We start from the raw sequence: 27,238 nt of genomic DNA on the forward strand, positions 1-27,238 counted from the left end.
AATTCCGTCTTCCATAACGTCAGCTCTGTAATTCAGGGTATCCAGATTTTTCTTTATCTCATTGTGTTTTTCATCTCCAACATTTCTGATTGGTTTCTCTTTATAGGGTCAATCTCTTTTGTGAAGTATTCCCTCTGTTTATTAATTTTATTCCTGATTTAATTGAACTATCTGAATTTTCTTGTAACTCGTTGAGTTTTTTAATGTTAGCTATTTTGAGTTCTCTGTCGTTTACATTGTAAATTTGTGTGCCTTCAGGATTGATTTCTAGGTGCTTTTCATTTTCCTTCTGGTCTGGACTATTAATATATTTCTTCATACTATTTGATGGGGTTGGTTTGTGCCTTCACATAGATAGTATCTGGTTTCAGATTCCACCTGCCACCACTGGAGGAGGTTCAGGAGCTGTGTATTCTGAGCCTGCTGTGATCCCTGGTGTCTGTGCTTGTCCTTTGGAATCTATGCTGACAGGACCCATCTGCGATTGCCTGCTTGTAGCTGCTGCTTTGCTAATGTATGCACGGGCACTCTAGATGGGGTCCCTTGCTCTGGCTGACTGCCTGAGCTTGTGAGCCCAGCAGGGGGAGGGGCACTTCTTTTGCATGTGCCATCCGGTGGGTGTTCTCTCTTTGCCCTCGCTGTCTGTCCTCCTGGCATGCTGGCTTCATGAAGACAACCCCACAATAGCTTAGCCTCCTCTGTGGAGCTTTCCTATGGGATGTGAGGGAACTTGGAGAGCGAAGGCATTCCCACAGAGTCTCCCCCCCAGGCCCCTCTTTTCTCAGAGCTGTGCATGGTCCTGTGCCCTAGGTCATTGCTGGGGAGGGAGAGGAGATCCCCTTACTTCCTCCTTCTTCCTCCTGGGGGGTCCAGCACCTCCACCTTCAGACATATGGCTGCATGGGTCTCTCAGATGTCTTTTGTGTTGTGTGCCTGTCCTCTGTTGGTTTATGAATGTCCTTTTCATTGTTTCTTAGGGAGGAGAGTCTAAGGGAAGAGCTCACTCTGCCATGATGCTGATGTCATGCCTGGTCATTCTATTTTTAAGTTTTTGACGAATCTCTGTACTGTTTTCCACAGTGGCTGCACCAATTTACATTCCCACCAGCAGTGTATGAGGGCTCCCTTTTCTCCCATCCTCTCCAACACTTCTGTTTTCTTTGTAAAGATTGGCACCTGAGCTAACATCTGTTGTCTATCTTTTTTTCCTTCTTGTTCTCCCCAAACCCTCCCAGTACATAGTTGTATATTCTAGTTGTATGTCCTTCTGGCTGTGCTGTGTGGGATGCCACCTCAGCGTAGCTTGATGAGTGGTACCATGTCCAGGCCCAGGGTCCAAACTGGCAAAACCCTGGGCTGCTGAAGTAGCGCACACGAACTTAACCACTCGGCCATGGCACTGGCCCCTCTCCAACACTTCTTATTTCTTGCCTTTTAGTAATAGCCATTCTGATGGGCATGAGGTGATATCTCATTGTGGTTTTGATTTGTATTTCTCTAATAATTAGTGATGTTGAACATCTTTTCATGTGCCTGTTGGCCATCTGTATATCTTTGGGAAAATGTCTGTTCAAATCCTCTGCCCATTTCTTGACTAAGTTTGTTCTTTTGTTGTTGAGTTCTTCATATATTTTGGATAGCAACCCCTTATTGGATAAATGATTTGCAGATATCTTCTTCCAATTGCTAGGTTGTCTTTTCATTTTATTGATGTTTCCTTTGCCATACAGACACTTTTTAGTTTGATGTAGTCCCATTAGCTTATTTTTTCTTTTGTTTCCCTTTCCTGAGGAGACATATTCAAAAACATACTGCTAAGAATGATAGCAATGAGCTTACTGCCTACGTTTTCTTCTTTGGAGTTTTATGGTTTCAGGTCTTACATTCAAGTCTTTAATCCATTTTGAGTTAATTTTTGTGCATGGTGTAAGATAATGGTCTACTTTCATTCTTTTGTGTGCGGCTGTCCGTTTTCCCAACAGTGTTTATTGAAGAGACTTTCCCTTCTCCATTGTATGTTCTTAGCTCCTTTGTTGAAAATTGGCTGTTCCTAAATGTATGGGTTTATTTCTTGGCTATCAATTCTGTTCCATTGATCTGTGTCTGCTTTTCTGCCAGTATCGTGCTGTTTTGATTAATACAGCTTTGTAGTATACTTTGAAATTAGGGAATGTGATGCCTCCAGCTTTGTTCTTTTTTCTCTGGAGTGCTGTGGATCTTTGGGGACTTTTGTTGTTTCCAATAAATTTTAGAATTCTTCTATTTCTGTGAAAAATGTCATTGGGGTTTTGATAGGGATTACATTGAATCTGTAGATTGCTTTAGGTAATATGGACTTTTTCACTATGTTAATTCTTCTAATCCATGAGCACAGAATATCCTTCTATTTCTTTATGTCTTTAATTTCTTTCAACAATGTCTTATAGTCTTCAGTGTATAGGTCTTCCACCTCATTGGTTAAATTTATTCCTACCCACTTAATTCTTTTTGTTGTGATTGTAAATAGGATTTTATTCTTGATTTTTTATTTCTGCTAGTTTGTTTTTAGTTTTTTGATGGATTCTTTAGCGTTTTCTATATGTAAAATCTCATCATCCACAAGTAGTGACAGTTTTACTTCTTCCTTTCCAGTTTGAATATGTTTTATTTATTTTTCTTACTTGATTGCTCTGGCTAGGACTAAGAAGGGTGAGCGTGGGCATCCTTGTCTTGTTCCTGCTCTTAGAGGGATAGCTATCAGTTTACACCATTGAGTATAATGTTAGCTGTTGGTTTGTCATATATGGCCTTTATTATGTTGAGGTACTTTCCTTCTATAATTATTTTATTGAGAGTTATTATCATAAATATGTGGTGAATCTTGTCAAATGCTTTCTCTGCATCTGTTGAGATGATCATGTGATTTTTATTCTTCATTTTGTTAATGTAGTTTATAACATTGATAAAGAATACTGTTGTAATCCTTTGTATTTCTGTTATATTGCTTGTGATTTCTTCTCTTTCTGATTTTATTTATTTGAGGCTTCTCTCTTTTTGTCTTATTCTACCTAAAGGTTTGTCAATTTTGTTTATATTTTCAAAGAACTAGCTCTTAGTTTCGCTGATCTTTTCTATTTTCTTTTTACTCTCCATGTCATTTATTTCAGCTCTGATTTCTAGTAGTTCCTTTGCTCTCCTGACTTTGGGCACTTCATTTTTCTGATTGTTTTGGATGTATTGTTAGATTGTTTATTTGAGATTTTTCCTGTTTCTCAAGGTAGGCCTGTGTTGCTAGGAACTTCCCTCTTAGAACTGCTTTTGCTGTATCCAATAGATTTTGGTACACTGTATTTTCCTTTTCATTTGTCTCCAGATATTTTTCCATTTCTCCTTTAATTTTGTTGTTGTTCCAATAGTTAATGAATAGCACGTTGTTTAGGCTCCACATATTTGTGACTTTTCCAGCTTTCTCCTTGTGGTTGATTTCTAGTTTCATACCATTGTGGTTGGAAAAGATGCTTGATATCTTTTCAGTCTTCTTAAGTTTATTGGGAGTTGTTTTGTTTCCCAACAAACAGTGTATCTTTGAGAATGTTTCATGTGTACTTGAGAGAAAATGTATATCCTGCTGCTTTTGGATTGAATATTATATATGTATCTGTTCAATTCATCTGGTCTAGTGTTTCATTTAAGGTCAACGTTTCTTTGTTGATTTTTCTCTCTAGAAGACCTATCCGTTGATGTAAGTGGGGTATTAAAGTTCCCTACTCTTATGGTGTTGCTGTCAGTTTCTCCCTTTAGATCTGTTAATAGTTGTTTTATAGACTTTGGTGCTTCTACGTTAGGTGCATATATATTAATAAATGTTATGTCTTCTTGATGGATTATCCCCTTTATCATTATATAATGCCCATCTTTGTCTCCTGTCTTTTTTGGCTTGAAGTCTATTTTGTCTGATAGAATTATGGCTACACTCACTTTCTTTTGGTTGTCATTTGGTTGGAGTATCATCTTCCACCCCTTCACTCTGAGCCTATGTTTTTCTTTAGAGCTGAGATGGGTCTCCTGGAGGCAGCACATTTTTGGGTCTTTTTCTTAACCTGTCCAGCCTCTCTGTCTTTTCATTGGTGCATTCAATCCATTTACATTTAGGATGATTATGGATATATAGGGACTTATTATTGCCATTTTATCTTTTGTTTTATGGTTGCTCTATATTTCCTTTGTTTCTTTTTCCTTGTGTTTCTCACTACAATTTCAGCTTGACGGTTTTTGGTGATGTGTTTTTCAGTTTCCTCTTTTTTTATGTTTCGTGACTCTGCCTTAATTTTTGTTTTGTGGTTACCATGAGGTTTGTATAAAAGGTCTCACAGATGAGATAGTTCTTTTTCTGCTGATAGCATTTTTGCTTCATTTGACTAGGCAAGTTCTGTCCTTTTCTTCTTCCCTTGCTATTTTTGTTGTCAAAATTATTTCCTTCTGTATTGTGAATTTGTTACCAAATTGGAATGGTTAATGTTATTTTTAATGCTTTCTTTCCCTTTAACCTTTGCATCATAATTGTTTACTAACATGTTCTGATACAGAGTTGCAGTTTTCTGATTTTATCTATTTATCAACTTGTTTAAAGCTTTGTATCCTTTGCCTTTTCATTTCAGACAGGAGAGCTCTTTTTGACATTTCTTATAAGGCAGGTCTAGTGGCGATGGACTCCCTCAGTTTTTGTTTCTTCCTCACACTTTATTTCTCAGCTGCGGCAGTGGACCCCCAGCTGTCGCAGCACCCAAGGACACAGAGCTGATTATTACAGTGTTGATTAATACAGTCCCTAAGTAGCTCTCAAATACTTGTACTTTTCTGCATCCTTTCTGAAACCACCCTAGTCGAAGTAAGCAACTAAGTAACTGGATGACTTTAATGACCTCATGTCTCTTCTCCTCAATTTCTTGGTTTGTGAAATGAGGCAGTTAGAAGGAACACCAAGTTTCTTCCTTCTCTATATTCTGTGATTATCAGAATCTACAACTATGGAGAGACTCAGGGAAAAATCAATTCCAGTGTTTTGGGAAACCATCTCATTTTCTCCATTTAAATTAACTCTTGGGGTGACTGAGATTGTGCCTCATATCCTCTCATAACACTGCTATTAAGGACAATCTCAGAATCTTCAAGACAACTAGGAATCTGCCTTATGCCATGTTTTGAGCTGTAGAAAATATTTTAGAATGAGATTCTAGTGTTGGTAACAAATTTATCTACATTGTTAATTCATCTGAAAGCTCCTATTCTTGAAAATGTCCCATGTGGGGGTAAAGAAGTTCCATGTAAAGGTTTAGTCCATTTTTGTTGACAATCTCTTGAGTGTATGTTAAAAACCTGGATAACAGGATAATGTTAATGGAGATTGGGGGGAGGGACAGTGATGAATGAGTTTGGTTGACTTTCAGCAGTAGTAAGGTCAAAATGAAAGCATTATAAAAGAAGAGTAGAGATTTAGGTCAGGGCTTTCTATGAAAAAATAGTAAAAACCATAAGCAGATGGAAAAAGTTTAAGTGACACAGTATGGCAGATTCCACTGATGACTTTAATAGGCAGCCATTTTAGTGGCAGAGAGAGTAGACTGAAAAGTGAGGAGAAGTTTGGAAAATTCAAGGGACAAGAACCAGAAAAGCAAGGGGTCCCATCCTGCCCTGAGGATTCTTTTGTTCTGAAGTGTGTTAGCCCAGCTGAGTGAAGACCTGGGGAGGATGTTGTAGATCCTCTAAAAGGGGCATCCATCAGCTGCAGGAAGATGTGCCATCTCTCCCCAAAGCTCATTAGCAGAGTGGAAGTGGGATGCTGCATTACTCTGATTAGCATTAATTTTATAATTCTAGGCAGAGAACTTTCCTCCACATGAGTCAGCCTTCACACAAAAACACAGACTCACATGGTGTGGATAAAACACAAGTATCCTTACTGCCGCTTCCCATCTTCCAAGGACCCAGTGGGAAGGAAAATGTGGTTCCCTAGCAAAGAGGGGAGTTAAGGGCTGGAGTTTTCTAGCTCTCCAAGCTGGGTGCAGGTCCCACAAATCGGGGAGAAGTGCAATGCCATCTTTCTGGCAGACCAAGACTTTGGGAAAACTGGGTCCTTCTGATCTGGTTAGGGAAGACGCAGTATTTCCAACAGCCACTGCAGCAGGGCAACAGCAGCATTACAAGTGAGATGAGGAACGTTGCCTCAGAGCCTCCCAGGGAGGGAGCATTTAGGCCCCTACCGTTTATTGGGATAACTGGTTCCTGGCCCTTTGGAAAATACCCAGTCATCCCAGGGCTAGACTTCTCAGGAAAAGTAACTTGCCAGTCCCTTTAAAATTTGCAACTAAAACCTATCTACACTTTTATTTGTTACATATATTGTTGGGGCTTCATTTCAAACTGCTATATTACAAAACTGTTTCAGATAACTTTAAACCCATGGCAGTGACTTTCAAGTTCTTTTGATGGCAACTCACAAAATAAATCTATAAATTATTTTTTATCATAAATCAGTATATACGCACACACACCAAAAGAATATAAAAATTTTATGAAACTGTTCTTACCTTTTTACGTATAATACACTCTAATATTATCTATTCCATTTTGTTTCATTGTTTTTTAAGTGCTTGTCACAACCTCTAGAATTATTTCATAATCCACTAGTGGGTCAGGACCTGCAGTTTGAAAAACACTATTTTAAAATTATTGGTTCCAGGTACCCTAGCCGGTAGTCTGGTATCCAGATTTTTTAAAGGCTTATTAAAATGCATCATCAAAAAGCAATATTTGCTAAAGGACCCTCAGTTTCTATTAAGAGCACTGTCTTGGGGATTCCAACCATAAGTTACCAGATAAATAACCAGCTTTCCTTTGCAGAACTGAGATGTGAGCTCAACACCAAGTAAAAATGACATAAAATCAGAACAAAGTTGGAAAAGGAGGACCACCTCCAAATGCAATGTGTGGTGCTTCTGGGAAACATGCAGCAGCCTAGAGTGAGGTGAGGGGGACAAAACAGAAAAAAACATTAATGGAGAAAAATCAAGCTCGTAACTGCTGTCTCCAGGCTTCACAAGGTGCACTTGTACTTCCAACCCTAAGAGACAGAGTGATGTTCAGCATGACTCCATAATCCTGTGGCCTTGAGAACCTCAGCAGACATCAGTTAAGTCATTTAAGGATAACTGCAAATTAAATTAGTTCATCCTAATTATGCAAAAATGATAAATTCAAATAAGCAAGGTAATTCAATTCTGAATTAAAAATTTTTTAATCACTTGACATCTCAAATCAAAGCAAATGGGTAATGTTACCAATTATATCAATTCGACTCTATATTTCAATACATAAACATATGATGAACAATTAAAATTCTTATGTGATATGCATTTAACTTGTTAACATTTATGCTACAGTAGGGAACCACACTCGAGAAACAGAGTCATGTCCTTGAAAACCAAAGAAGGTTATCACAAAAGAGTCTTTGTAAGAATCCAGCAACAGAATGAGTCCCCAAAATCTATTAAGTAAACTATCCCACAGGAAAAGTGAGGCAGATCACACTAGTAAAGGCAAGACTATGGAAGCTTATGAAATAGTTATCAAGGGAAATATTTGATACATAATAAAAATATTTAGTTTTAGGAAGCAGTATGATAGGCTCTGATATGGTTGCACTTATGAGTACAGGACTTTCATAGGAAGGAAAGAAATGGAAATTCACTGAATGTCTGTGTTTTGTCATGCATCACTAAATACCTTCGATTACATTATAGCATTGGAAACTAGGAAGCAGAAATGTTAAATAACTTGTTGTAGGCCACACCGTAATAAATGACAGAACTAGGACTTAAACTCCATCTTCTAATTACACATCCATTATTCTTGTCACATCAATACCACTTTATCCTGAACTAGTACTCAAAATATGATAGTGCTTAAAATATTTGCTTAAGCATTTCTTAGGATTTCTGATCAAGGTCAATTCAAATTCCAATTTCAAGGCTAATGAATAAGAAAGTGACCTTTATTTTTTTTTTTTTAGCTTCATGGAATCTGTTTTTTAATAATGATAAAATAAAACAATACTTAGTATACAATTATTATTGTAGAACTGAAATATATTTTAGTGTCCTGATCCGCTCGGCATTCATCTTCCCCTCCGCTAATACATGCTGACTGTCATCGGCTGCCTCTGCACTCCTGGTTCATATGAACCAGCCCCTGGCACACTGGGTGAGCACATGCCCCAGGCTGACCAATGGGAGTGCCACACCTCCACATCCCCAGAGACACACCCCCACACCACAGGGTGGGTGCTTGACCCTAGCCAGGCCAGCAAGAGCCCAGCCCAGAACCAAGAAAGTGACCTTTAAAAGGAAAAAATACGTAAAAAATATACATGCATTCCGGGTGGCATTATGAATCTTCAAACTTTCGATATTCTTTGTGTCTCGTGTAAGGATGAAAAGAGTTATCTATTGCTGTATAACAAACCACAACAAAGTGGAGTAGCTTGAAACAGTAACTTATTCTTGTCTCTTATTGTTCTGTGGATTGGCTGGGATTCGCTGGGCAGTTCTTGCTTGGGGTCTCCTAGGAAGTACAGTCAGATGTCTGCTTGGGCTGAAATCCTCTTTGCCTCTATTGTGCTGGATGTCAAGATGGTTCATTTCTGTGTTTGCTGAGGATGCTGGCTGTTATCTTATTCGGGGTTGCCAACTGGAGGGCCTGCATGTGGCCTCTTCATGTGACTTGGGCATCTCTCAAAGTGGTGGCTGGGTTCCAAAAGAAAGCATCCCGAGAGGAAATATTCCAAAAGACCAGGCTTCTTACAGCCTAGCCTCAGAAGTCCCAGAAAGTCACCTCCACAGCATCCTATTGGTTGAGCCAGTCACTGAGACCTAGGGGGAGGGATGTAGATTCCATCTTTTGATATGAGAAGCAGCAGGCAATAAGGGAGGGAGGGAGACTGCCCATCTCACCTTAGTCTTTAGCCTCCCATCTGGCATCTCTACTTTACCCAACTGAGTTAGAAGGGGAAATAGATGATACAACTACAATAACACAAATTATTGTGTGGTGTTTTCTCTATCTCTTTGGCACTCTCTCTTTCTCTGGAAACACAGAACTTCTTGAATGAATGGATAAATGAGTCTCTCCCTTTTCCTCTCTACTCCTTTTTTGCCTCCTCACCTTTCTTTTCTTCTTTTTAACTGCAGATGAAAGGTTAAAAAAAATGTTTTAAGCAGCAACATACTCTAATTAGTAAATCTTATAGTTAGTTTCTACTCAGATCTCCCATTTGATGTCTACCTGCCTAATTCAGTCATCGTCCTATCAGGGAAGGTGATAAGAATGCAAGCAAAGGAGAGAAGAGAGGGAAAAATAGGAAAGCAAAAGTAGATTATCAAGGGAAGAAGGAAAATATAAAGGGGAAGGGAAATAAATCAGGAGCACTGAACACCGTTAAGCCCAAATGGCTGAAAAGACAAAGGGAAAGAAGCAAATTTTTCCCTTATGATGCTGCATCCATCCTTCCTTCCTTTCCAATCCATGGCCGCCATCGCCAGCCTAGTCTAACCTTATTTCTTAATGCCTGAATTTTTGCTATATCATCTTACCTAATCTCCCTGCCTAGTTTTTACCCCTTAGAAATCATCAAAAATGGGGCCAGCCAGGTGGTGTAGTGGTTAAGATTGTGTGCTCCTCTTTGGCGGCCTGCGGTTTGTAGGTTCCCATTCTGGCACAGACCTATACACTGCTTATCAGGCCATGCTGTGGCAGGCAAGCCACGGATGAAATGGAGGAAGATGGGCACGGATGTTAGCTCAGGGCCAATCTTCCTCCAAGAAAAGAGAAAGAAATAAAATAAAATAGATCATCAAAAACACGCCTATCCTCATGGTGCTCTCATTTACAAAAAAAAGAAAAGAGAACACTAAATGACTTCTGAAGGATTAAGTCCAATATAAACATTTTAAGAATTTTCATAATCTGACCTAACTTTCCTTGCCACTCTTGTTTCTCAAGTCTCCCATACGTGAAACTCTTTACTCAGCCAGAGCACTCTACTCAATGTATCCAAATACACAGAAAAATGAGACTAGATCTCACTATTACATCATGAAAAATACAAAACCTGAATCAAGGAAAATAACAGACAACAAAAATATTACATTACAGAAAGCAGTGTGGTGACATTATAAGCTTATAATTATAGCGGTTATGGTCCAGCTCACTTCTCACGAATACAGCTTTCTCCTTTTGTCTTCTGTCCTTTGCTCTAAGGATCCTATCACCAGGAGCATTCCCCGCCGCTCTCTGCCTTCCTAAATCCTGTCTCATCAGGACCCACAACATTAACTAATTTAGAAGAAGTGTGATTAACAGAATTATTCTGGACCTGAAGTCCCTTGTTAACACTACAGCATCAGATTTGATTCTCGATGGACACCAAGTCACTCAAATTCCATCTCAGTTTTTACTCTGTAGATTTGTTCAGTATACGGTTGATTAAAGGACCATTCACCCCAGTTTGGTAGATAATTCAACCAGCCTCCAATCCAAAGTTTGTACAACTTTGATTTGTAGTAATTACAAACAGTAATTACAGAAACAGTTAAAACATTCATTGCTAATATTTTAACTCTTTGGGAACCTGATATAAATGCAGTTTTTAAAAAACAGGATATTTGAAGATAGTAACGTACACTGTGATTAACAAGATTTTGTGGTGAGAGTAGTTTATTGTCAGGTATAATTAAAGCTGTAGATGCTATTCTGAAAGTACAGACTTTAGGGGGCAAGGGAAGAGAGTTTTTGAAGCAAAGTACAAATTAGGAATAATTACAATGATGGTTATGGAATGTCAACATCCATTTCATCATGATGAGCTCAGTCTCCTTCAAAATTCACTTGAGTCCGGGAAAGCATTACTGTAAGACAAAAGGCAGCTTTGGGAAAAATACCTTTGAAGTATTAAGGAGTAGAGTGATTGGCAGTCAGCAAACATAAAAATGGACAAAAGAGTAAATGTCTTGATCACCTACAGAAAGTGTACACTTCAAGTATCTTATTAAAAAACCAGTGTTCTTTTTCATGTCCAATGTTGAATGCACCTGCAATTGTTGTTTTTTAATCTATTTTGATCCCCAAACTGGATATAACTAAATGTTTTATGGGAGTTTATAAAGGTGATGAAATTATAAAGAAAAGTAAGTGAAAGATTATCAGACAGGAGAGTGGAGGCTTCTGGGGTGATATCAACATTGTATGATTTGACATGAGTGGTGGGTCTGTGGGTGCTCACTTCATTCTCCTTGTTTATGGTTTATGCGTGTCGCTGTTTATAAAGCAGTTATGTAGAAAATCCGCTGACACTAATACATTCGACAGTTCATTAGCCCAAGGGTGTCTGTTATGCTTTAACCAGGGCTTTGCTGACGTTCCCTTTTGCCCACATGAATCCAGTTGTGCATTAAGAGATGACACAAACATCTCTTGAAACAAGAGATTTCTTCTTGTTTTCTAGAAGAAATAGCGAAGCTGGTCTAGCGCTTGGTGATATTTCCAAACAGTCCTTTTGTGAATGGCCATGAGAAGATGTCCTTCTTCAGCCAAGGATGAAGCCTTATACTTTGTATTATTTAAAGTACCTGATGCCATGCTACACAACTAGTGTGTGTGCATCCATTCATCTGACAGATATTTATTGTGACAAATAAAAATGGCAAGCATTAGGATATATTGGAGTATATAAGGAAGCCATTTGGTATAGAACTAATTCGGCCTGATTCTTTTTTTCAAAAGGGCCTGACTGTGGCTATTGAGCACGCATTGCATATCTACTTAGACATTTCCTATGGCCAGAACAAAGGCCCTTGAGATAAAGGTGCAACTTTCCCCCACATTAGCATTTCCTTAGGGATAAGCATTTTTCCTTAGGCTATTAATTGATTGCTGCACTCACCTCCCAGCTCACCTGTGACCACCCAGCTGGAGACAACAGACTGCCACCCTGCTGTGTTCACCGAGACAGCAGACCTACCTGCTATTTCCATCAATCGCTGTGCCGACAGAGCAGTCTCGCGACTATTGTAAAAGGGACATTTCAATCCTATGTGAAACATCCTCTTTGAGGGTATATAACCACCCTTATACCCCGACTTCTTTGGAGTGCTCTGTTCCTTTGTGGAAAGACTCTCCCGGGTTATAATCCTCAGACTTAAGCTCAGAATAAACTCACCCAAATTTTCATTTATAGATTGGATATGGATTATTTTCGTCGACAGTTCACTCACCTACCAGCTGACTCCCTGGGAAGCCAGAGCAGTTTGCCAACTAATATGGTTAATTGGGATTTGATAAGTGCTATGAAGACACCAGAGATTCAGCAGTTTCTCCCAGCTATCGAACTTATTTTGGCTAATGGATATCACTCCCACTCCCATTTCAATCTTACAAAGGGATGCTAGAAGAGGATTGACCAGTCAGAAGGTGGAAACTCAATAAAAATTGAAAGTCAGAGACGGGCGGGAATGAAAGCAGCAGAGGAAGAAGGAGGCAGAGACTGGACGGCCAGCAAGGCCTCAGTGCCCTGCACAGTTTAAGCTGAGCCAGGTATTCTTCCTGTTTCCTTGCTTGATCTTTGCTTGATCCTCCCTCTTGCCGACGCCCTCACCTGGAGGAGTCAAGCCCAGCACAGATGCCACTGAGACAGGTCAAAGCCAGGGAAAGGTCCTGGGATCAAAACTTGGCTAAGTATGATCCAAACTTCCAAGCAGTCAGAAGTAGAAAGAGCCAGAAGATAAACCTAACCCATTTTTGAAGGGGTGCCAAAGGTGAAAAGCAGGAAAACCAAAATTACTCATCAAGTCTAAAGGGGGAGCACAGAGCCAGAAGCTGAGAGGAGAAGAGGAGTCAAGCAAGTCAGTGCCAGGTAAAAACAGAAATAGAGAGTTGAAAAAAAAAAAACAAAGCAAAGCGAAATGAAGGGTCCAAGACAATAATTGGGAGCATTCCTTGGGGTTTGATAATGGATTTTATGGGTTAGCTTAAGTTAAAAGCAAAAGATGTGAGCGGGTACCTTCCTTCCTTCTGACATTATCTCCCACCTTATCAACAGTCCACTGTTACCAAGGCATTAACAACACTTACCAAACAAAGTCTAGAAGCCCTTTGGGCAGTCTTGCTAAGAACCATTTTAGTCTAGACTGATTTGGCCTTGAGGATGACCACATCTCCTCAGGACAGTTCTCCCTGGATTCCTCCATTGGCTATTTTGGGAAATGACGCACTTGGACAAATGGTCTACCTAAATGAATGGTTCAGGTCTGAGCAGCATGAGACACTGGCAGATAGGAATGCCTCCCTTAGCAGCAGGAAATTCAGCGCTTACCACGTCCCATGCGGCGTGCTCTCCCAGAATACTTTAAATATGATATCCCAGTGTATTTAACATTTTAAAATTACTCCATTTGGTTAAAATCAATTAGATCTTTTTGAGGATCTTGGTCTTTCTCCAGCCCAGTTTAAACCATAATTTCCTGAAGACTAGGATTATCTCGCCGTGTTCTTTTTCACGTCCCCGTCGTTTCTAGTCAAGCCTCAAAACATGAAGTCTGCACTGTGGGTTCATAGCACCTCAGAGATCATCTCGATTCTCCCCATCCCGCAGTGGGAAAGTGACCTCAGTCAACGTGGAGTAGAGTGTTTAGTCTCAGCATTAAAATAAGTGTTTTCTTTTTTATTGTCTTTTCTTCCTGTCTGCTTTTCAGAGTAGAAGCAACAGTAATTTAAACTTTTCTGCTATGTGACCTACACTCCACAGGTACCTTATAATAGCTGAGCCAGGGCTTAACAAAGGAATTGGGTGTGTGTGGTATTTGTGTGAGCATGTGCTTGTGTGTGTGTGTGTGTGTCACAATCTGATTGCCGATGTGGGATGGGAGATGGGAAAGAATGTTTAGGCACTTGTGTATTTATATCAAAGAGATGGTAGGACCCACAAAAAAGAATTCATTTTTTGTGATGTTAATGTTATATTTTGGGGGGAGGTTTTGGGGGAGGAAGATTTGCTTCTAAGGGGTGGACTCATATCTCTGTGTGGGGAGGCTCAGTTATAACGACAACTGAAGTCTCTCCTGGCGTTGGGATAGTTCATTCTCGTAGGGAGAAATGCAATGCTCATCCCTCCTCCCTCACACCCCCCCCCACCACTTCCTTGGTGCCCTTCCAAGGTAGGGCCCTTGGTGCTGGCTGCTCAGTCCTCCCCCAGGGGTGGCTTTCCAAGGCCAAGAGGGCCAGAGAGGGCTGCTGCCAGAGATGCTTCTGTTCTGGCTCCTTCTCACTCCCCTTCCTGTCTGCTGGGGCTTTTGGTGGCAGCACCTAGTCCTGACGGGGTTAGAGTACCACCCTGGAGCGGATGGTGTGTGCACCAGCAAGCATCCAGTCAATTCATGAGTTATCCTCTGTGTGAGCTGGGCTGTGATGTGCCGTTATCTTCCTGCTCCCATTTTACACTTCACACACCAGCTTTCTCTCCAGACAGTTGTTTGATCACTAACTACTTCGAATATCATGACCATAGGCTCATTTAATTTTTCTGTTTTAAAGGATGGTGCTGGTGTGCACAGGGAGCAGCCACGTCAATTTACACATTTGCCAAGGTATCCGATTGTGAGCTGCCTATCAAGGTGCTGACTTTAATAAAAGCTTATTACCGTGAGCATTATTTAGCATTTATGTGGCTCCTCACAATTGTTTACCCATTATTTCTCAGCGCTCCCCTGTCCAGGTGATGATCAGTGTTAGCAACCCGCATTGTAGAGGCAGTAAATCCGGGGTCCTGGAGAGGTTTTAGTAATATCCCCAAAAGGACACAAAGTGAATAACCACAGAACAGTGACTTTCCTGGAACCCCTTGAAACTGGCCTGGACCCCTCTCCCTCTAGCATACTTGGCGAGTTCACTCATTCCATCCTCTGGTTTGCAGACCTGCACAGGGTGGGCTCTTCTCGCAGATTGCAGCTCAGATACCCTGAGGCCTTCCCTGGCTACCTTATCTACAACAGCATCCCCTCCCCAAGGCTCTATCACATTCCTGTGTTTATGGACTCCACAGAGCTTAGTGCCACCTGAAGTTATCTTGTTTATGTGAAGTTGTGTGTCTTTGTGTTTGTTGTCTGTCTGTACCATTCAGGAAGGTCATCACTATGAATATAGCAGTCTTGCCTGGGTTGTTCATTGCTATGTCTATCCTCTTTGTTGAAAGCAACTGTCATTACAGTAGGCACTCAATAATGCTTGTTGAGAGAATGACAAAGACAGACCCTGTAAATACTGTTACTCACACATCATTTTCTTTGCCTTTTCATCTCTTTCTGGATTTTCTGGCCATAGTCACACATACAGTCAGTTATTCTCAATTACGCTGGAGCTAATGATCCAGGCTGTGGATGGCCCAGGTCCTTGGCTTCCTTCCTTCTCTGGCTTCCTCTCCTCTGGAGATTCCTCCAGATCTTTCGGTCTTTTCTGGCCTTAGTTGAGAGGGGTCGAGAGGAGAGTAGGGCAATGAAAGTCCTATTAGACAATTTTGCAAGTTCTAATAGCTTTTGACAGGTACAAAGTTGAAATTATTGATCTTAAGATTTATTTTTTACCTTATTTGTGGATTCAAAAAAATGCATCTGTTTTATATATGCAGTACAGTGAAAAGTGCTTTGAAGAAGTTAAAAGCGCTGTATAAATGTAAGAGAGAATTATGTATGCATGTAGTCCCATTAACCTTGGTAATTGAGACTTGGTTGTAGATTTAAAATATAATTACTTTTGATAGAACAGTAGCTCACACTTTTCTAATGGGTAGAGCCAGACAAGGCTTAGAAAATGTGCCTTTGGTAGATTTTATTTTTGAGCCATCAAATCAAGACAAAGCTTACAATCCCTTCAGAGGCTAAAAGGGTGGCAGTAGTGGTGATTTCTCATCAACAAGTCAGAATAGACAAATGGTCTTAAATGATTGAATTTTCTTGCTTCAAATTTCAGGACAATGAGAATACAGTTTCCTCCGAAAAAATCTTAGGCTGATCTTGGAAGAAAGACCCCCTGGATCATCTAAAAATAAAGTTTTCTATTTAAAGGTTGGTTTTAATGTTCATTATAGCCCTATGTGCTACCATAAAATGGTTTGCCTTTTTGTTTTAAACATAAGGAATCAATGTAATGCCTTATACCTGATAACCTGTGCTGTTGTATTTGGTCCTCCCTACAACTCTGTCCATAGATATTATTGTTGCCACTTTATAGATGAAAAAACGGAAGCAAAACCATTAAGCGCCTTCCCTAAGGTCTTAAAAGAAGTCACCAAGAAGGTGGTGTGGCTCAAGTCTCCTGACTCCAGTTTACTATTCTCCGCAATAATGTTGGAAAACCACATTGGAACGGGAAGACTCATTCCAAGTACTGCTGTCACACCAGCAAGCTTCAAAGGTCAGGCAGATATTTTACTTTACGGTTAAATTGGCCACATTTGCTCAGTGTGTACTATATCCTAGGCCCTGTGCTTTGCCCTGGGAGGATTCAGAGAAAGTAAAAGACGGATTAGACTTTCCTGGCTCTTACAAGCTGGTGGGAATGGGAGACACATGCATACAAACGTGTAAGGGCAAGGGGGACAGTGCACTAAGAGAGATACACAGCTCTGTGGGAGCCGGGAAGGAGCAGTCTCTGAACACGTTCCAGGAAAGGGGTCACCTTCCATGCCAAGATGAACTTTGCATGAATAAAGATTTAAGTGAGGACAGATTGAGAAGAGTGAAGAGGGGAATGGGGTGTCGACCAAATTTCATCCACCTGCAATTTTACCTACTCAAGTTTTATCTACCATGGCAAGAAGTTAGTGTCTAATATTTTAAAATTACTTTTAAATACAAGTATTTGCATATTAGTTATATAAATAGAGGTAAACACCAGAACAACTATGATAGAAATGGCTCAAGTGGTTTCCATGGCGAATGGAACTAGGGGCATAGGAAGGATTGGGGTTGTGAGGTGGGGGAGGGCCTGCCGTGGTTCTTTATAAAGCCTTCAGTACTATTTGGTTTTAAAGGCACAGGTATGGATTCCTTAGATAAATATTAATTTTTAAGTGAGCCTTAAAGAATGAGTAAGGTTTCTACAAGGAGAGGGAGGAGGTGGGTATTTATAGCAGAGGACCCAACATTAACAGAGAGAGGCGGCAGGAGAGCAGAGGGAAGAGCAGGTAACCCATTAGGATGACTGTGGAACACACCTCCCTGCGTGGGGACACATGAGCTGGTGCTTGATTGCAGAAGGCCTTGGATAGAAGGGCGCGCACAGACATGCACACACACACACACTCATGTGGTTGTCGGCAGGGAAGCAATAAAGGGTATTGGGCAAAGGGGTGATATGCTCAGAACTGAGCTTTGCGTACAGCAGTGGTTCTCACCTTGGAGATTACCTTGCTTGTTAAAATTGCCGGGCCCCACATCAAAGTTTCTTCTTGAGTAGGTCCAGAGTGAGGCCCGAGAATCTGCATTTCTAACAAGTTCCCAGGCAATGCTAATGCTGCTGGTCTGGGAACCACAATTTGAGAAGCAATAATAGAGTAATCTATCAACAAGGAGAAGTCGAGACTAGAGTAGTGGGAGAATGAAGGTCAAGGGACTGTTCCACTAGGACAGAGCAGAAGGAATGGGGCCCTGATGGGGAGTGATGGTGAGAAAGTCCAGAACAGCAATCAAGAGAAGAGACTAACTGCTTCAAAGGATAGAGGACCATTGGGCCATGTTCTGGGTCACACCAAATCACAAATCACTGTTAAATCTCCAGTGCTTGGGCCAAGTATGCCAAGAAGCACCTGAAATTCATTTTTTTTTTTAAAGATTTTATTTTTTCCTTTTTCTCCCCAAAGCCCCCTGGCACATAGTTGTGTATTCTTCGTTGTGGGTTCCTCTAGTTGTGGCATGTGGGACGCTGCCTCAGCGTGGTCTGACGAGCAGTGCCATGTCCGCGCCCAGGATTCGAACCGACGAAACACTGGGCCGCCTGCAGTGGAGCGCGCGAACTTAACCACTCGGCCACGGGGCCAGCCCCTGAAATTCATTTTTAAAGCAGCAATCCTGTCTAGAAATTAAGCTGTGAGTTTTACCTTACTTTCCCTTTCTTCCCCATCTCTAACCTCATTCTAGTGCAATTTAGGTTACAAAAGCATCTTCCAGGGAGAGCATTCATATCTGCACGTGGTCAGAAAGTGTATCTGTCTGTATATATAAAATCGTATTAAAGCTGGTTTCCTTATTATTTCATTTTAGAACATCCCTGTAGCTAAATGGTGTTCAAAGTAAACATGGAGAACAGAAGCATCCATCTGTACCTAGTGAGGCAAAAAATGACTGAATTCCCATACCATATAAATACCCCATGAAAACACAGAGGAATCCTTGATCCACCCAACATTCACTGAGTATCTGCCTCGTGGCAAGCACTGCGGATGTGCTTGGATACAAAGACAAATAAAACGTGGGCTCCACTCCCAGCAGTTCAACATCTAGCAGTCTTTGTCCCATGCTCTTAAATCTTGCTAAGGATTGGGTTTTGTTTGTAATAGAAATTCTAAAGCAGGGACAGAAGAAGTTATCTTTCCTAAATTGCCCACCTCTGTTGTCTAACTATTCCACTGAGGAAAACACTTGGTCCTGGGTTACTTCGCTGAGCTCAGATATGTTTTGCTGACACACAGAGTCTGGGCAGCATCCAGCCCCCCGTTTACTCCCTGGTCTTTAAGTCTAGTAAGTATTTTATCATTTACACCTTTCGATGTCCAAAGAGAGTGCCGCTCGGGGTTTAAAACATGTAATTTCCTTTACTACCTCCCCAAATAACGGGGTCATTTCAGGACCAGGACAGTTTGGCACTGGGACGTGTTTCCCAGAAGTACTAATAGTTCGAGAGAAGAGCAAGTGTCTTCACATCTGCAGGTCTGGGTGCCGAACTTTCTACTGTCGGTGAGAATCATGTCCCAGTGAAAATGTAGAAGTGAACCAACCCTCAAAGGGATAAGGTGACAGGGAGTGGTGTTTACTTGAGTCAGAGAGTAACTGAAAATGACTTCTGCAGCTGGAATAAAACAAAGGGTTGAAGGTCAACTTCCTCTTTGATTTTGGCTAGTCAGCAGTTCAAGCAGCCTTTTCAAATGTTTCGTGTCTGCTGACTTGTTCAACTCTATAAAAGACCCCACATCTTGCACCAACCTGTACCTCTTGGGCACTGGAGCGAAACAAAAGGAAAAATGTTCCGTCTTATTAGAATTAATGAAGTCATGCCACTCACATCCGTCCACGTTACTCCACTTTGGCCACCACCATTGTGGTCCATGCTGACATCATTTCTCTCGTAGATTACTGCAGTGGCCTTCTCACTGGTCTCTCACATCCTCTTTACCCCATCCAAAGCATTCTTCACATTAAATCACTGTAATTCATTAATTCACAGTATTAATTCACAGTAATCTTTTGGAAACTCAAATAATACAACTAAAATCTGAATACCCTACACATATAAATATATCCTAACTTAAAAATTTCCCCTGGCTCCCCATTGCTCCAAAGACTTAACTAGTTGATTTGGCCCAGAGAACTCTGCTTAATCTGTGCCTCCCACGCTTTTCCCTCTTCTTGTTGCATCACATTCCTCCCTCCTCACTCTCTCTGCTCTCATCACCCAGATTCCTCTGCGTGGAACACTTCTCCCTCCCTGCTTTGCCAAGTTGTCTCCTACTCACCTTTTACCTCTTAAGCCTTATCAGCTCCTGAGGGATGGGTGAGGAAGACCCTCTTCTCCTTGGTTAGGCCAAATCCCCATGTTTTAAGCTCCCTTGGCACCGACAACCAGCTCATGAACCCTTCATAGAATGTAACATGGGACATTTACACAATCTTGTATGATTAATTTCTGCCTGATCTCCCCTCTAGACTGTAAGATCCATGAAGGCAGAGACTCTACCTTTTTGCTTACCATTGTATTCCAGAGCCTGGCATAGTGTCTGGCACATGTTAGGTACTAAATAAATTCATTCTGAAGGAAGGAAGAATGAATGAGTGGTAAATTGATACTTCTAAAATAATAAAGAGGAGGCCTAGCATTTTAAATGAGTGATAATAATGGGTAGCACATATTAAACTTCTAGTGTTAGGTAAACACTGTTCAAAACTCTTTACTCAGTCATTCCAGTTCCGAGGACCAACCCTATCAGTACACATCAGTATCTGCACATAATAGATGAGATCTGAGACTCAGGCTACTTGTGCAAGGCCAGGCAGCCAGTGTAAGGTGAAGCCTTAACAGTTGTCAATATTGTTACTCTATTTATTACTATTCTCACCTTGGTGGAGTTCCTAAGAGTGCCATCGTCAAAGGGGGTGGTGTTGGGCAGGCACAGCCCTGCCGCCAGGCCTCTGAGCACCTTCTAAGGCTGGGCCTGGAGTGAGAGTTTGGGGGCTCAGGGGCTGTGAGGGCCTGCCCACCACAATGGAAATGGCAGATGGAGGAAAGGATCCTTCAGGCTGGGCAGTGGGGAAGGTCACTCAGGCATCCAGAAACCTTCCTCAGAACCTGTCTTTGAATTAAATCTCAACTCATATCTTCCAGAAGCCTGAGGTGAGATGTCTGGCCATGTTGCTGGTGCCGTCACCCTCAAGAAGCCAAACAGGCTCTCAGAGTCTCTCAGGCCCTGCCCCCGGACGTGGCCCTCCCCAGAGCATGCTGGGCAGGACCTCCCCATAGATCCCTCCCATTGCCAATGTATTCCTCCAGAGGATTCTGAGCTCTGCTTGGTGTTTCCAGCTGTGATGAGGTAAATGTAGTCTTGGTCCTCTGGAAAAGTAGATAATTAAGGCAGATAGTCCACACATGTGAAAGTGTTGTGACTTGGAAAGGGTGGGCAGATCCCAGGTTGGGAGGATTAAGGAAAGCATTGAGGGAAACCTTTCAGTATGGTGGGAGGGAAGGAGGAAAGATGAGATGGAGGACCTCATTTTGGTTTTGGTTTTGTTTTGTTTTGAAGTTTTTATGAAGAAAAGTTCCCATCTGATGACTTCTCTGTTTCCCTCTGGTGGTCCAGCACATATGATCAATGAGCGAGGAGTGTGGACAAGGTGTAGGAAACTGGAATTGTTTTGAGAACTTAGGCAAGTGAGTTGACTGAGAAAACAATCACAGAAGCTCCCCCGAGACAGGGCCTCTGTTTGTTGCCTCCACTGGGTGTCCCAAGTGCTTGGAAGAGCGTCTGGCACATGGTAACACAGGAGGAATGACTGGATTCTGAGGCAGTGGTGGAGCTGAGCAACAGATGTAGAACAGAAGTTTATGGGGCACAAACACACTTGTGTGATTTTATCCAAGAGGAAGCAGGCCCTTATTTGAAGGCAGTTCTAAAAAAGGCAGAGTTGGATTTTGCTAGACAGGACGAATGAAAGAAGGGGGTAGGCTGTTTAGAGCAGAGCAGTATATTTAGGTTTAGGATTAAGTGATGCCCCATGAAGTTTTCCTTGGAGAGGGAGGAAATGAAGACAAAGGTTGTCAGGTGAGCAGGGGAAAGTATAGAGTGCCTTGTAGTTCCTGAATAGGTTGAGGAATTAGCATGCTGAGGGCATAAGCTGAGAGGATAAAGGGTGGAATGTCAGACTGTATTTTTTCAGAACACACAAGTGTTGCTGGTGATAAGTTCTAGGATATGGCCATAACTGAACTGGAATGAAGGTAAAGGACTCTAAGATGAGAAGGAGCAGACAGTGAGAGATCAGATCATTGGATGGTCTATCCACATGGATGTTGGGGCCTCCGATTGATTCCTTCCACTTTGAGTTCCTTTCCTGTCCTCCACAGAATTGGCATTTCCTCTAACTCTAACCTTCAGTCCATGGCATGACTCTGGACAAGAAGGCAGAAATGGGGTGGTGAGAGAGAGGGCTGAAGCAGACATCCGTTTTGTTTTTGTTTTTATTTTGACACTCAGCATTCACTCACCTTCTAAAAATAGTCCTTCTTTTGCCCTCTGGGGATCTAACCCCGTTGTCAGTTTCAGTCCATGTCAAGTGGAGTTGTTTATCACTAACGCTCTTACTTTAAAGGAGGGCATTGAAGTCAGGCTTGGCCAAAAAGATTGGTCCATGCTTTTGGCAACAGTGATTGGTCACGGATGGGCATGTGACCCAACTGGAGACAATAAGGCACAGTGGGACTTTTGAAGGGACTAGTGGGAGAAACAACCCATTTTTAGCTGCGCTTTTAGTTTGGAAGATGTAGCTACGAACTTGCCAGACAGACTTACAAGGTAGCCAGTCCAGAATCTAGAGCAGAGAAATGGATAGAAACTGAAACTTGATGACATCAGCTGAGCCCCAAAATGAATCCTCCTGCCTGAGGGCAGCCTTACTCCCAGAAGTTTTTCAGGTGCCTGAGTCAACAGATCCTGTTTTTAAAGTCAGTTGAATTGTACTTGCCATCATTTACATCCAAAGAATCCCTCACAGCGTAAGGGGTCTCTCCATCCCTGGCTCCCTCTTCTGTGCTAGCACTCTGAATATATATTACCTTCTCTGTCCTTCAGGTCATGCCCTTCTATAAAAGAGGGTAAAGAAACCTACTTCAAAGCATTGTAAAGTTTAAATGGGATAACGTACATAAAAAGCATAAATTTGTTTCACAACATTGAAGTACAATAAGCAGTACTTAATTTTTCTAAATTAAATTAAATCTGGCTCAAAGACCCCATTTTAAAGGGTAGGAAGATATACAATAGTAGTCATTAATGGGAGCTTTTTGCCTATTTAGTTAAGTATTCACCATCAAATATGTAGGTAAGAGCCTGTGATCTTGAGTCCATCTTGGTTGCCCCTGAGATTTTCATTGCCCAAGCCCTTCAGGCCCATTGAAAGGCCAGTGGCTGCACAGCCTCTGTGCTAAGCGTGAGCAATGCCGTGGCTTGCGACAGCTCTCAAGATGATGGGGCTTGATGATTAGTCATCTCAGCATCATCACTTCATCACTTAAAACATTGTGCTGTCTCCTAGAGGACTTCCACACAGAACCCGCCCACCTAAGGAACTCGTCTCTGCATCCTGATTCTCAGGGTCTTGGAGCCACTGCTACCTTTAGGCAACTCTCCTTCTCTCACCCCAGCACTTGTGTCAACCCCTATCTCCTCTCTCCTTGGAGCAGCCAGCTAAAGTCTCCTCCCACATGAGGGTCTGGACAGGACTGTACAACAGGTATCTCACAACTTCTGCTTGGGTTCAGGAAACATGAAAGCCATTAATAACTCCTGAACCCAGAAGCCCAGAACTTCCTGTAAGACAAATGAGGAAAGGTAACTTTTATTCCTTCTGGAGTCCCCTCAGGTGGAGGGTAGAAACAGCATTATCCTGTTTCAAATGAAGGTTGCCTCAAGCTGGGCAAGAATCCCTGCAAAGGAAAATTACCTACTCTTGTCAGCCCAACCCTCTCCCACAGTGAAGCATTGCTAAACTTGCATAATACTCAGTTCCTTCTCTACCTCCGGGCCCCCATAGAAGGAAGGAACAGACCCCGAGTCTCCTGGGAGAGATAGGGAGGCAGCCTCCACAAATCTCTGAGCTTCCACTTGGCCTCCCTAAGGAAGACCAAACGTGTCCTTGTGACCCCAGGAAAATAGCCTAATTTAGGCTCTGATCCAGGGCCAATGGAAGTTCCAGAGGAAAGGCCTCAAGAGGAGCCCCGGGGCCAGCCCCATGGCCAAGAGGTTAAGTTCACACACTCCGCATTGGCGGCCCAGGGTTTCACTTGTTTGGATCCTGGGTGTGGACATGGCACCGCTTCTCAGGCCACGTTGAGGAGGCGTCCCACATGCCACAACTAGAGGGACCCACAACTGAAATATACAACTATGTACTGAGGGGATTTGGGGAGAAAAAACAGAAAAAAAGACGAAGAAGATTGGCAACAGTTGTTAGCTCAGGTGCCAATCTTTAAAAAAAAAAAGAGAGAGAGAGAAGAGCCCCTTCTCATAGCCTGGGCCCCTTCATTGTGGCTGCAGATTAGGGCACAGTTCTGAGTGTTAATCCATGTGAAGGCTGCCTCAAGAAAGCTGATTCCCTTAGGCAGCACCTGGTACCAGAGAAATTCACAGTGCCTGAAGCTGGGATCTGGGGTTCCCATACCCAAGCCACATCAAGGTACCAGTCAATTCATGCATTTTATTCGCCCTGACATTAGGTTTGGAGTGTGGGCTTGAGGGTATAAAAATTCAGGTAACCCATTCCCATCCCATTCTATGTCACTGAAAATTCTTCAGGCGCCACAGAATATCATGTAAATGAGACCCCCGCGCCCCCCAAGCTGCACAGCACTGATCCCTGGGTATAAGCAGCAAGCCCATGAAATCCGTTTCTAGAGAAATTCATCCTCATCTCTCCAGTCACTGTTCAGCTAATACGTTTTCCTTCTTTTGGTAAGAGTCCTGCTTTCCCATAGGAACTGGAATCTGGGAAAAAGGAAAACAGTACTAGAAGCAGAACAAGAGTGTGGGATCACTCCTGGGTGGTACTGTCACCTCATTTGGACAGTTCACTGCCTAGATGTGCTGAGTGTGCAAATTCTGTCTCGTTGCCTCATCCAGTGTTTCTCTGAATAGAAGCAAATATCTGGGCACCAGGTATGACTTGTTTTGTGACCCCAGCCAGTAAGTCAGCCCTTTTGAGCCACCACCTCTCCCTTGGTTAGAAGCTCTTTGGCAATGGGTTCATGGAAAACATCCCAGAATGGGAGCTACATGCTGAATTCCCTAGTACTGGCTTTGCCATCGATTGTGTGATTCATTCTCTCTGATGTTCAAGCTGTGAGAAGCAAATTTGAAATGATGGATGTGCTATATTAAATATATCAATAAGAGCAGAAGTTAAACCTTGCAAGCTGTAGGGTTTGCTTCCTCTGTAAGCCTGGCTATCTCTATGGGAACTGAAGGTTGCTTCTTTAGGCCTGTAGTCGGGGAGCTAGAGCAGAGTGGAGATACGGTGGCGCAGCGAGGATGAGCCGTCTTGCACCTAATTTTTCCTCCCCTCTAAGTCTGAATACTGGCAGTGGTGAGGCAGGTGGTTCTAAGGGCTCCTTTCACTTTACCATTCATGATGACCCCACACCACCTTTACCTCCATGCCACCTTTCCCTCCTTCTTTGGATGCTTCAATCTCTTTGATCTTTTTCTTACCAGACGTTACTCCGCTTAGCCATTAAACAGCTTTAACTTTGATGACGTGGATATGGATGAGCACAAGGATCCACTTGGTCCCTTTGGTCACTTTTGCTTCAGTGAACTCAGTGGGATGTCCAAGAAGAAACCCTTGTGTTAGGAAGAGTTCTAAGAAGGTTCCAAAGATCCCTTCTTTTGCTAGTCACACCCTTGTATAAACTGCTCCCCTTGAGTGTAAGCTGGACCTCGTGATTTGCTTCTGACTAAGAGAATAAGGGAAAGGTGATGGCATATCATTTCCCTCATTAGTTTACAAGATTGTGACTTGTGTCTTGCTAGCAGACTCTCTCCTGGCTTTGATGAAGCAAGCTGCCATGTTGGAGAGGCCTACATGACAAGGAACTGAAGGTTGCCTCCGGCCAACTCCAGCCAACAGCCATCCAGGAATTGAGGCTCTCAGTCCAACAGGCCTTGAGGAACTGCATCCAGCCAGCAGCTATAGAAGTGAGTGAAGAAGTGTGTATTTCCCCAGGCAAGCCTTCAGCTGAGACCCCAGCCCCAGCTGACACCTTAATTGCAGCCTTGTGAGAGACCTTGGAGCAGAGAACCCAGGTAGGCCTTGCCTACATTCCTCACCAACAGAAACTATGAATTAATAAATACTTGGTTTTTTAAGCCACTAACTTTTGGGGTATTTGTTATATAGTAACTAACACACCCCTAAATTACTGTAACCTTGGTGTAAGATGCAGCATGGCTGGGAAGGCAGGCACCAAATGAGAGGACAACCTCCTTGACAACATTCCTGGAGATACTGTCTTCAATCTCGAAGACTATCCCAAGTTCTCTTAGCTGCAGTGGTATCATTGTGCTCCCCCCAGCCCTGATTAGTCTCCAGGAGGTGAGGCCTAGGTAAGGTAGTGCTGGGTGGAGTGGATGGCCAGGATGTGGGGTGTTAATCTGTCTGGAAGGGACATTTTGAGCTCGAAGTGACCCTCAGGGATCATGAGGAGTGATGATAAGGTCATTCTTCCCCTCCTCATTTTTTCCTTCCTTTTCCACTCACTCCACCATTCCTTTTTCCCTACTTGTCGTCTCCTTTTGCCCCAAATTCTGGGTGGCTGCCCGATGACCATTCCTACAAATGATAGCCAGGTGATCTCTTGGTCTTGCAATAATTCTACCAAGCTGGGCATCCTGAGGAAGTTTCCCTCGGGAGCGGCTCCTCCCATTCCTTGAGGTGTCCTCACATGCAGGGAGACCTCATTGTTGAGCTCAGAATGTGCCTTCCAGACAGATTACCACCCCACATATAACAGATTCTTCGGCGGGACCCACCCAGTTCCTGGACCCTGCCCTGGCCACTCCAGTGTCCACAATTGCAAAACCCACCCATACACACACCTGCACTGACTGCTCACCTGTGAGATACTCAGGAATCAGCAACTTTTTCTAAATGAAGGTAAGTTACCGTTTTCAGGAAAATATTCCTATCTGGTCCTTTTCAGAGCTGCGAGTTCTCTCCTCCCTTCTGCTCCAGGAAGGGTAGAGGAAGGGGAAGGGTGGACTGCTCCCCATTTTCGTTAGGGTCAGCTGAGGCGTGGGGACGTGGCCCACCACCCAGACTTCCTGAGGGAGAGAAAGGCTCTTAGGAGCAGGTGACATTCATTCCTCACCAAGAGATCCAAGAGCAACATTTCCCCCTGCCACTCACCTCAGGGCCTAAACACCCCCACACTTCCAATTCCAAAACTTTCTGAGGCAACAAGGGGAAATTCTGTCTGTATCCCTCCAGAGGAACGCATCCCACCCTGCAGCTGTGTATAGTTCAGGATAGTGAGGGAGCAGATGGAAAGACAAGTTGAGCCAAGTTCTGGACTTGAAGGGTTTTTCTCATTTTGAAAAGGCCCGGAAGTTTTTAGAGTAAACTTTTTGTACTTTTTATGAAAAAGTAAAATGTTTTCAGTACAGGACATCTGAGTAAGG

General features: G+C 42.5%; 1 protein-coding gene across 50 annotated transcripts in view; it reads left to right on the forward strand.

Moving 5' to 3' along the window:
• Positions 1-27,238, forward strand: part of LOC138917966 (heparan sulfate glucosamine 3-O-sulfotransferase 4-like) — an 87,660-nt gene that overhangs the window by 5,269 nt on the left and 55,153 nt on the right. For 18 of the 50 annotated variants that reach the window (XR_011426682.1, XR_011426681.1, XR_011426677.1 and 15 more), the window contains 4 exons: positions 16,051-16,145; positions 16,289-16,494; positions 24,538-25,486; positions 25,595-25,864. The gene's annotated coding sequence lies outside the window, so the exon portion shown is untranslated. Of the gene's footprint in view, positions 1-7,069; positions 7,168-11,981; positions 12,944-16,050; positions 16,146-16,288; positions 16,495-20,676; positions 20,882-24,537; positions 25,487-25,591; positions 25,865-27,238 lie in introns of all 50 variants that reach the window. The other 32 variants (XM_070237004.1, XM_070236995.1, XM_070237005.1 and 29 more) reach the window with 22 other exon arrangements.

The sequence above is a fragment of the Equus caballus genome, chromosome 16, assembly GCF_041296265.1.
Source record: "Equus caballus isolate H_3958 breed thoroughbred chromosome 16, TB-T2T, whole genome shotgun sequence".
In the NCBI taxonomy this organism is placed as follows: domain Eukaryota; kingdom Metazoa; phylum Chordata; class Mammalia; order Perissodactyla; family Equidae; genus Equus; species Equus caballus.